The sequence below is a fragment of the Dipodomys spectabilis genome, unplaced genomic scaffold (genome assembly GCF_019054845.1).
Source record: "Dipodomys spectabilis isolate Male_0828 unplaced genomic scaffold, ASM1905484v1 ptg000092l, whole genome shotgun sequence".
Classification (NCBI taxonomy): Eukaryota; Metazoa; Chordata; class Mammalia; order Rodentia; family Heteromyidae; genus Dipodomys; species Dipodomys spectabilis.
Genome location: NW_024870769.1, coordinates 15,484,616 through 15,493,609, shown reverse-complemented (window position 1 = coordinate 15,493,609; position 8,994 = coordinate 15,484,616). Strand labels below are relative to the sequence as shown.

The 8,994-nt window shown below is 60.5% G+C and overlaps 3 non-coding genes across 3 annotated transcripts; all 3 read left to right on the top strand.

Annotated features, from left to right (window-relative positions):
* The first annotated feature begins 2,683 nt into the window (after positions 1–2,683).
* Positions 2,684–2,802, top strand: LOC122112293. Its single transcript, XR_006148186.1, has one exon. It is a non-coding gene; the product is annotated as a 5S ribosomal RNA (ribosomal RNA).
* Positions 2,803–5,530: 2,728 nt separating this feature from the next.
* Positions 5,531–5,650, top strand: LOC122112230. Its single transcript, XR_006148126.1, has one exon. It is a non-coding gene; the product is annotated as a 5S ribosomal RNA (ribosomal RNA).
* Positions 5,651–8,355: 2,705 nt separating this feature from the next.
* On the top strand, positions 8,356–8,474 carry LOC122112292. Its single transcript, XR_006148185.1, has one exon. It is a non-coding gene; the product is annotated as a 5S ribosomal RNA (ribosomal RNA).
* The last annotated feature ends 520 nt before the right edge of the window (positions 8,475–8,994 follow it).

Sequence of the window (8,994 nt, the reverse complement as noted above, 5' to 3'; positions counted from 1 at the left end):
GGGGGCCGCCCCGGCCTTCCACCTCTCCACGCCCACCCCAGGCCTACTGCCTCCTCCGCCCCCCTCCGCCGCCGCCCTCCACCCCCCCCACCCCCCCCCCCCGCCCTCTTCTTTCATCCAAGCCAGCCCACCTTAGTCTGCTTCTTCACAACCCCAGCCCGCACCGCTCAGCCTGCCTTCTGCACACTTTCCCCACACATGCTCACACACCCCTCCTGGCACGCTGACTCCCTCACAGTCACAATCACAATCACCTGCTCCACACACACTCAAACCCTAGCTCCACTGTGCTCACAGCCCTGCCTAGGGAGCCCCTGCCCACCCCACACACTCTGACCACACCGCAGGCCCGTGCCACACCCCGCACTTCCGCACGGTGGCGCACTCACACCCATCCCACTGCTCTTGCCAGGCTCACTGGTTTCTCGCTTCTGGCTGCAAGCACATCTAGCCTGTGGCCAGCAGCTCCCCGGCCGGACCCGTTACCCACCCATCCACTCAGCCACTCCACCCGCCCCTCTACTGCCTGGCATGACTTCCTGTGGTACCTGAGGGGCTTCTTTGTGGCTTTGCCCAACCTTCTCTATGTGGGATGCCTACTCCTTGAATAGATGAATTGCTATCACTGAAATGAGGCTTGGCTCAAGTGTTCCAAGAAAGCCTTTCCTGCCTGCCTGCCTGCCTGCCGGCCTGCTTGCCTGTGGACTTTCCTAGCAGCTTGAAGACCCTGAGCTTCAATGCCAGGACAGACTAGCCAAGAGAAGGAGGGACACAGAGAAGCATAGAGCACACTCCAGCCATTTGCTTGACTAGAAAGCTGAGGCTCCTGGTATGCCTGCCATCTTGTTGAGCCCATGCACAAGCCCCCAGGAGGAGTCTCTGCTGTCAGCACATCCAGCAGGCAGACTAGACGGAGAGATTCCAGAGCCTCGCTGGGTGCCTACATGCGTTGCAGTGGGGAGGAAGGAGGGCTGGGACACAGTGTCTCCCCCTGGGAAGCACATACTGCAAAGTGGGATCCCACTTTGCAGGGTGAGAGGTGCGGGCTGCTGTTGTGAAGAAGAACCCCAGTGATTTGGGATCCTTGGGGGAAGGAGCCCAATGACCCTGCAGTTACACACCGCCTTGCCAACACACACCCTAGGAAGCACAAGGGAGATGGGTTGGAAGCTGTTGGAGTTGCCACCTTGAGAAGACACGAGGTGAAGAAGAAGCCTGGCAGTCAGAAGAAGCAGTTGGCCACCAGGGCTGGAATGCTCAGTCCCCGCAACGAAGTACGGTGGGAGGGTTGGCATGGGAGCTGGGCTGTGCTCAGAAGGACAGAGGCCCAGGGGGCCTTGTGCAGCCACCTCCAATGTATGCAAGCCATCCCCACCCTGTGGGATCTAGTGAAGCCTGGAATTAAGTTCGGTGCAGGCACACACACACACACACACACAGAGACAGAGTGAGAGAGAGAGAGAGAGAGAGAGAGAGAGAGAGAGAGGAGAGAGAGAGAGAGAGAGATGGGAGAGAGAGAGAGAGAGAAAGACAGAGCAATTGGTTTAGGGAGAGAATCAGCCCTCCCTTCGCGCAAACACAGAGTCACAGTGGTTTCAGGAGGCTGGCAAGGCTAGATTGGATGGACAGAAAGAGGACAAGGCACCAGCCTCACGCCCGTGCTTTCCCACACTGGGGACCTCCCATTCCATGTACCGTCCAAGGGAGTCCTGTCCTCCCTGGTTTTCCTTGCCGGGTTGGGGCCCTGGTGGCATCTAGAGACCTGCTGTGCAGGTCTTGATCAGAGGTTGGGCTGAAGGGTCCAATTAGGTGTTAGGGCGGGGGGTTCCGTTGGGCTTCAGCTTTTGGCTGTGAATTGGTGTCAGCATTGGCCTTAGGCTTGGGTTAGGTGAGGTTTAGGGAAGAGGTGGGGGACAGGGGTCAGGTGCGATTTCAGTATGGAAGATGGGGTTAGGGTGAGACTTGGGATAGGTTTGAGCTTAGGTGTAGACCTACTCCATGGGGTTGAGGGTTTGGGTGAGGGTTACTGGTGGGGTGAGGAATGGGCCTGTCCTGAGGACAGTTGTGGACCAGGTTTCTGGGTTAGGTGGTTCTGCACCGGCACTAGAGAGGTGACTTCCAGGATGCTCTGCAAAGCCCAGGCCTCTGCTGAGTGCATGGCCGGTGAGGGCAAAGCGAGGTGAGGGAGGAGGGAGGCAAGCGCAGTGAGATGCAAAGCATCGGGAAGCAGCCAAATGCACAGCCATGCACCGAGAGATGGAAGCGGTCCCTCAGTAGCCTGGCGGCCGGAGAAGACAGGTGGGGAGCCTTGCAAGTGCACTTGCCTTAAGCGCTTGAATGTGCAAGGCTGACGCAGGCAGGCTGTGGTGGTAGGAGGGCAGGGCAGTGAGTCGCTGGGAAATCGGCCCGGTCTCCTTCTGGGCATTAGTGCGTGTGTGGGGAAGGTTGGGTGGGGAAGGGGGGAGAGAGCGCTTGGCGGCGAGAGCAGCAGGCTCGGCTTGCTGGCAGAGGCTGCGGTCCGTGCGTTGGGTGCGAGCGTGCTCCGATGCAGTTGTGCGAGCAGGCAGGCGCAGCAGGTGTGTGTGAGGCGAGAGCCGCAGGCAGAGGCTGGCTGAGAGCGTGGAGAGCGGAGGCTGCAGAGGCGGCGAGCAGCATTTGGGGGCTGCGCGCAGCGGCAGCAGGTGTCTACGGCCATACCACCCTGAACGCGCCCGATCTCGTCTGATCTCGGAAGCTAAGCAGGGTCGGGCCTGGTTAGTACTTGGATGGGAGACCGCCTGGGAATACCGGGTGCTGTAGGCTTTTGCCTCCACCCGGCCCGGGGGCCCCGCCCCGGCCTTCCACCTCTCCACGCCCACCCCAGGCCTACTGCCTCCTCCGCCCCCCCCTCCGCCGCCCGCCCTCCACCCCCCCCACCCCCCCCCCCCCCCCCCCCCCCCCCCCGCCCTCTTCTTTCATCCAAGCAGCCCACCTTAGTCTGCTTCTTCACAACCCCAGCCCGCACCGCTCAGCCTGCCTTCTGCACACTTTCCCCACACATGCTCACACACCCTCCTGGCACGCTGACCTCCCTCACAGTCACAATCACAATCACCTGCTCCACACACACTCAAACCCTAGCTCCACTGTGCTCACAGCCCTGCCTAGGGAAGCCCCTGCCCACCCCACACACTCTGACCACACCGCAAGGGCCCGTGCCACACCCCGCACTTCCGCACGGTGGCGCACTCACACCCATCCCACTGCTCTTACCAGGCTCACTGGTTTCTCGCTTCTGGCTGCAAGCACATCTAGCCTGTGGCCAGCAGCTCCCCGGCCGGACCCGTACCCACCCATCACTCAGCCACCTCCCACCCGCCCCCCTCTACTGCCTGGCATGACTTCCTGTGGGTACCTGAGGGGCTTCTTTGTGGCTTTGCCCAACCTTCTCTATGTGGGATGCCTACTCCTTGAATAGATGAATTGCTATCACTGAAATGAGGCTTGGCTCAAGTGTTCCAAGAAAGCCTTTCCTGCCTGCCTGCCTGCCTGCCGGCCCTGCTTGCCTGTGGACTTTCCTAGCAGCTTGAAGACCCTGAGCTTCAATGCCAGGACAGACTAGCCAAGAGAAGGAGGGACACAGAGAAGCATAGAGCACACTCCAGCCATTTGCTTGACTAGAAAGCTGAGGCTCCTGGTATGCCTGCCATCTTGTTGAGCCCATGCACAAGCCCCCAGGAGGAGTCTCTGCTGTCAGCACATCCAGCAGGCAGACTAGACGGAGAGATTCCAGAGCCTCGCTGGGTGCCTACATGCGTGCAGTGGGGAGGAAGGAGGGCTGGGACACAGTGTCTCCCCCTGGGAAGCACATACTGCAAAGTGGGATCCCACTTTGCAGGGGTGAGAGGTGCGGGCTGCTGTTGTGAAGAAGAACCCCCAGTGATTTGGGATCCTTGGGGGAAGGAGCCCAATGACCCTGCAGTTACACACCGCCTTGCCAACACACACCCTAGGAAGCACAAGGGGAGATGGGTTGGAAGCTGTTGGAGTTGCCACCTTGAGAAGACACGAGGTGAAGAAGAAGCCTGGCAGTCAGAAGAAGCAGTTGGCCACCAGGGCTGGAATGCTCAGTCCCCGCAACGAAGTACGGTGGGAGGGTTGGCATGGGAGCTGGGCTGTGCTCAGAAGGACAGAGGCCCAGGGGGCCTTGTGCAGCCACCTCCAATGTATGCAAGCCATCCCCACCCTGTGGGATCTAGTGAAGCCTGGAATTAAGTTCGGTGCAGGCACACACACACACACACACACAGAGACAGAGTGAGAGAGAGAGAGAGAGAGAGAGAGAGAGAGAGAGAGAGAGAGAGAGAGAGAGAGATGGGAGAGAGAGAGAGAGAGAAAGACAGAGCAATTGGTTTAGGGAGAGAATCAGCCCTCCCTTCGCGCAAACACAGAGTCACAGTGGTTTCAGGAGGCTGGCAAGGCTAGATTGGATGGACAGAAAGAGGACAAGGCACCAGCCTCACGCCCGTGCTTTCCCACACTGGGGACCTCCCATTCCATGTACCGTCCAAGGGAGTCCTGTCCTCCCTGGTTTTCCTTGCCGGGTTGGGGGCCCTGGTGGCATCTAGAGACCTGCTGTGCAGGTCTTGATCAGAGGTTGGGCTGAAGGGTCCAATTAGGTGTTAGGGCGGGGGTTCCGTTGGGCTTCAGCTTTTGGCTGTGAATTGGTGTCAGCATTGGCCTTAGGCTTGGGTTAGGTGAGGTTTAGGGAAGAGGTGGGGGACAGGGGTCAGGTGCGATTTCAGTATGGAAGATGGGGTTAGGGTGAGACTTGGGATAGGTTTGAGCTTAGGTGTAGACCTACTCCATGGGGTTGAGGGTTTGGGTGAGGGTTACTGGTGGGGTGAGGAATGGGCCTGTCCTGAGGACAGTTGTGGACCAGGTTTCTGGGTTAGGTGGTTCTGCACCGGCACTAGAGAGGTGACTTCCAGGATGCTCTGCAAAGCCCAGGCCTCTGCTGAGTGCATGGCCGGTGAGGGCAAAGCGAGGTGAGGGAGGGAGGGAGGCAAGCGCAGTGAGATGCAAAGCATCGGGAAGCAGCCAAATGCACAGCCATGCACCGAGAGATGGAAGCGGTCCCTCAGTAGCCTGGCGGCCGGAGAAGACAGGTGGGGGAGCCTTGCAAGTGCACTTGCCTTAAGCGCTTGAATGTGCAAGGCTGACGCAGGCAGGCTGTGGGGTAGGAGGGCAGGGCAGTGAGTCGCTGGGAAATCGGCCCGGTCTCCTTCTGGGCATTAGTGCGTGTGTGGGGAAGGTTGGGTGGAAGGGGGGAGAGAGCGCTTGGCGGCGAGAGCAGCAGGCTCGGCTTGCTGGCAGAGGCTGCGGTCCGTGCGTTGGTGCGAGCGTGCTCCGATGCAGTTGTGCGAGCAGGCAGGCGCAGCAGGTGTGTGTGAGGCGAGAGCCGCAGGCAGAGGCTGGCTGGAGAGCGTGGAGAGCGGAGGCTGCAGAGGCGGCGAGCAGCATTTGGGGCTGCGCGCAGCGGCAGCAGGCGTTCTACGGCCATACCACCCTGAACGCGCCCGATCTCGTCTGATCTCGGAAGCTAAGCAGGGGTCGGGCCTGGTTAGTACTTGGATGGGAGACCGCCTGGGAATACCGGGTGCTGTAGGCTTTTGCCTCCACCCGGCCCGGGGGCCCGCCCCGGCCTTCCACCTCTCACGCCCACCCCAGGCCTACTGCCTCCTCCGCCCCCCTCCGCCGCCGCCCTCCACCCCCCCCCACCCCCCCCCCCCCCCGCCCTCTTCTTTCATCCAAGCCAGCCCACCTTAGTCTGCTTCTTCACAACCCCAGCCCGCACCGCTCAGCCTGCCTTCTGCACACTTTCCCCACACATGCTCACACACCCTCCTGGCACGCTGACTCCCTCACAGTCACAATCACAATCACCTGCTCCACACACACTCAAACCCTAGCTCCACTGTGCTCACAGCCCTGCCTAGGGAGCCCCTGCCCACCCCACACACTCTGACCACACCGCAGGCCCGTGCCACACCCCGCACTTCCGCACGGTGGCGCACTCACACCCATCCCACTGCTCTTACCAGGCTCACTGGTTTCTCGCTTCTGGCTGCAAGCACATCTAGCCTGTGGCCAGCAGCTCCCCGGCCGGACCCGTACCCACCCATCACTCAGCCCACTCCACCCGCCCCTCTACTGCCTGGCATGACTTCCTGTGGGTACCTGAGGGGCTTCTTTGTGGCTTTGCCCAACCTTCTCTATGTGGGATGCCTACTCCTTGAATAGATGAATTGCTATCACTGAAATGAGGCTTGGCTCAAGTGTTCCAAGAAAGCCTTTCCTGCCTGCCTGCCTGCCTGCCGGCCTGCTTGCCTGTGGACTTTCCTAGCAGCTTGAAGACCCTGAGCTTCAATGCCAGGACAGACTAGCCAAGAGAAGGAGGGACACAGAGAAGCATAGAGCACACTCCAGCCATTTGCTTGACTAGAAAGCTGAGGCTCCTGGTATGCCTGCCATCTTGTTGAGCCCATGCACAAGCCCCCAGGAGGAGTCTCTGCTGTCAGCACATCCAGCAGGCAGACTAGACGGAGAGATTCCAGAGCCTCGCTGGGTGCCTACATGCGTGCAGTGGGGAGGAAGGAGGGCTGGGACACAGTGGTCTCCCCCTGGGAAGCACATACTGCAAAGTGGGATCCCACTTTGCAGGGTGAGAGGTGCGGGCTGCTGTTGTGAAGAAGAACCCCCAGTGATTTGGGATCCTTGGGGGAAGGAGCCCAATGACCCTGCAGTTACACACCGCCTTGCCAACACACACCCTAGGAAGCACAAGGGAGATGGGTTGGAAGCTGTTGGAGTTGCCACCTTGAGAAGACACGAGGTGAAGAAGAAGCCTGGCAGTCAGAAGAAGCAGTTGGCCACCAGGGCTGGAATGCTCAGTCCCCGCAACGAAGTACGGTGGGAGGTTGGCATGGGAGCTGGGCTGTGCTCAGAAGGACAGAGGCCCAGGGGGCCTTGTGCAGCCACCTCCAATGTATGCAAGCCATCCCCACCCTGTGGGATCTAGTGAAGCCTGGAATTAAGTTCGGTGCAGGCACACACACACACACACACAGAGACAGAGTGAGAGAGGAGAGAGAGAGAGAGAGAGAGAGAGAGAGAGAGAGAGGAGAGAGAGAGAGAGATGGGAGAGAGAGAGAGAGAGAGAAAGACAGAGCAATTGGTTTAGGGAGAGAATCAGCCCTCCCTTCGCGCAAACACAGAGTCACAGTGGTTTCAGGAGGCTGGCAAGGCTAGATTGGATGGACAGAAAGAGGACAAGGCACCAGCCTCACGCCCGTGCTTTCCCACACTGGGGACCTCCCATTCCATGTACCGTCCAAGGGAGTCCTGTCCTCCCTGGTTTTCCTTGCCGGGTTGGGGCCCTGGTGGCATCTAGAGACCTGCTGTGCAGGTCTTGATCAGAGGTTGGGCTGAAGGGTCCAATTAGGTGTTAGGGCGGGGGGTTCCGTTGGGCTTCAGCTTTTGGCTGTGAATTGGTGTCAGCATTGGCCTTAGGCTTGGGTTAGGTGAGGTTTAGGGAAGAGGTGGGGGACAGGGGTCAGGTGCGATTTCAGTATGGAAGATGGGGTTAGGGGTGAGACTTGGGATAGGTTTGAGCTTAGGTGTAGACCTACTCCATGGGGTTGAGGGTTTGGGTGAGGGTTACTGGTGGGGTGAGGAATGGGCCTGTCCTGAGGACAGTTGTGGACCAGGTTTCTGGGTTAGGTGGTTCTGCACCGGCACTAGAGAGGTGACTTCCAGGATGCTCTGCAAAGCCCAGGCCTCTGCTGAGTGCATGGCCGGTGAGGGCAAAGCGAGGTGAGGGAGGGAGGGAGGCAAGCGCAGTGAGATGCAAAGCATCGGGAAGCAGCCAAATGCACAGCCATGCACCGAGAGATGGAAGCGGTCCCTCAGTAGCCTGGCGGCCGGAGAAGACAGGTGGGGAGCCTTGCAAGTGCACTTGCCTTAAGCGCTTGAATGTGCAAGGCTGACGCAGGCAGGCTGTGGGGTAGGAGGGCAGGGCAGTGAGTCGCTGGGAAATCGGCCCCGGTCTCCTTCTGGGCATTAGTGCGTGTGTGGGGAAGGTTGGGTGGAAGGGGGGGAGAGAGCGCTTGGCGGCGAGAGCAGCAGGCTCGGCTTGCTGGCAGAGGCTGCGGTCCGTGCGTTGGTGCGAGCGTGCTCCGATGCAGTTGTGCGAGCAGGCAGGCGCAGCAGGTGTGTGTGAGGCGAGAGCCGCAGGCAGAGGCTGGCGAGAGCGTGGAGAGCGGAGGCTGCAGAGGCGGCGAGCAGCATTTGGGGCTGCGCGCAGCGGCAGCAGGCGTCTACGGCCATACCACCCTGAACGCGCCCGATCTCGTCTGATCTCGGAAGCTAAGCAGGGTCGGGCCTGGTTAGTACTTGGATGGGAGACCGCCTGGGAATACCGGGTGCTGTAGGCTTTTGCCTCCACCCGGCCCGGGGGCCCGCCCCGGCCTTCCACCTCTCCACGCCCACCCCAGGCCTACTGCCTCCTCCGCCCCCCTCCGCCGCCGCCCTCCACCCCCCCCCACCCCCCCCCCCCCCGCCCTCTTCTTTCATCCAAGCCAGCCCACCTTAGTCTGCTTCTTCACAACCCCAGCCCGCACCGCTCAGCCTGCCTTCTGCACACTTTCCCCACACATGCTCACACACCCTCCTGGCACGCTGACCTCCCTCACAGTCACAATCACAATCACCTGCTCCACACACACTCAAACCCTAGCTCCACTGTGCTCACAGCCCTGCCTAGGGAGCCCCTGCCCACCCCACACACTCTGACCACACCGCAGGCCCGTGCCACACCCCGCACTTCCGCACGGTGGCGCACTCACACCCATCCCACTGCTCTTGCCAGGCTCACTGGTTTCTCGCTTCTGGCTGCAAGCACATCTAGCCTGTGGCCAGCAGCTCCCCGGCCGGACCCGTACCCACCCATCACTC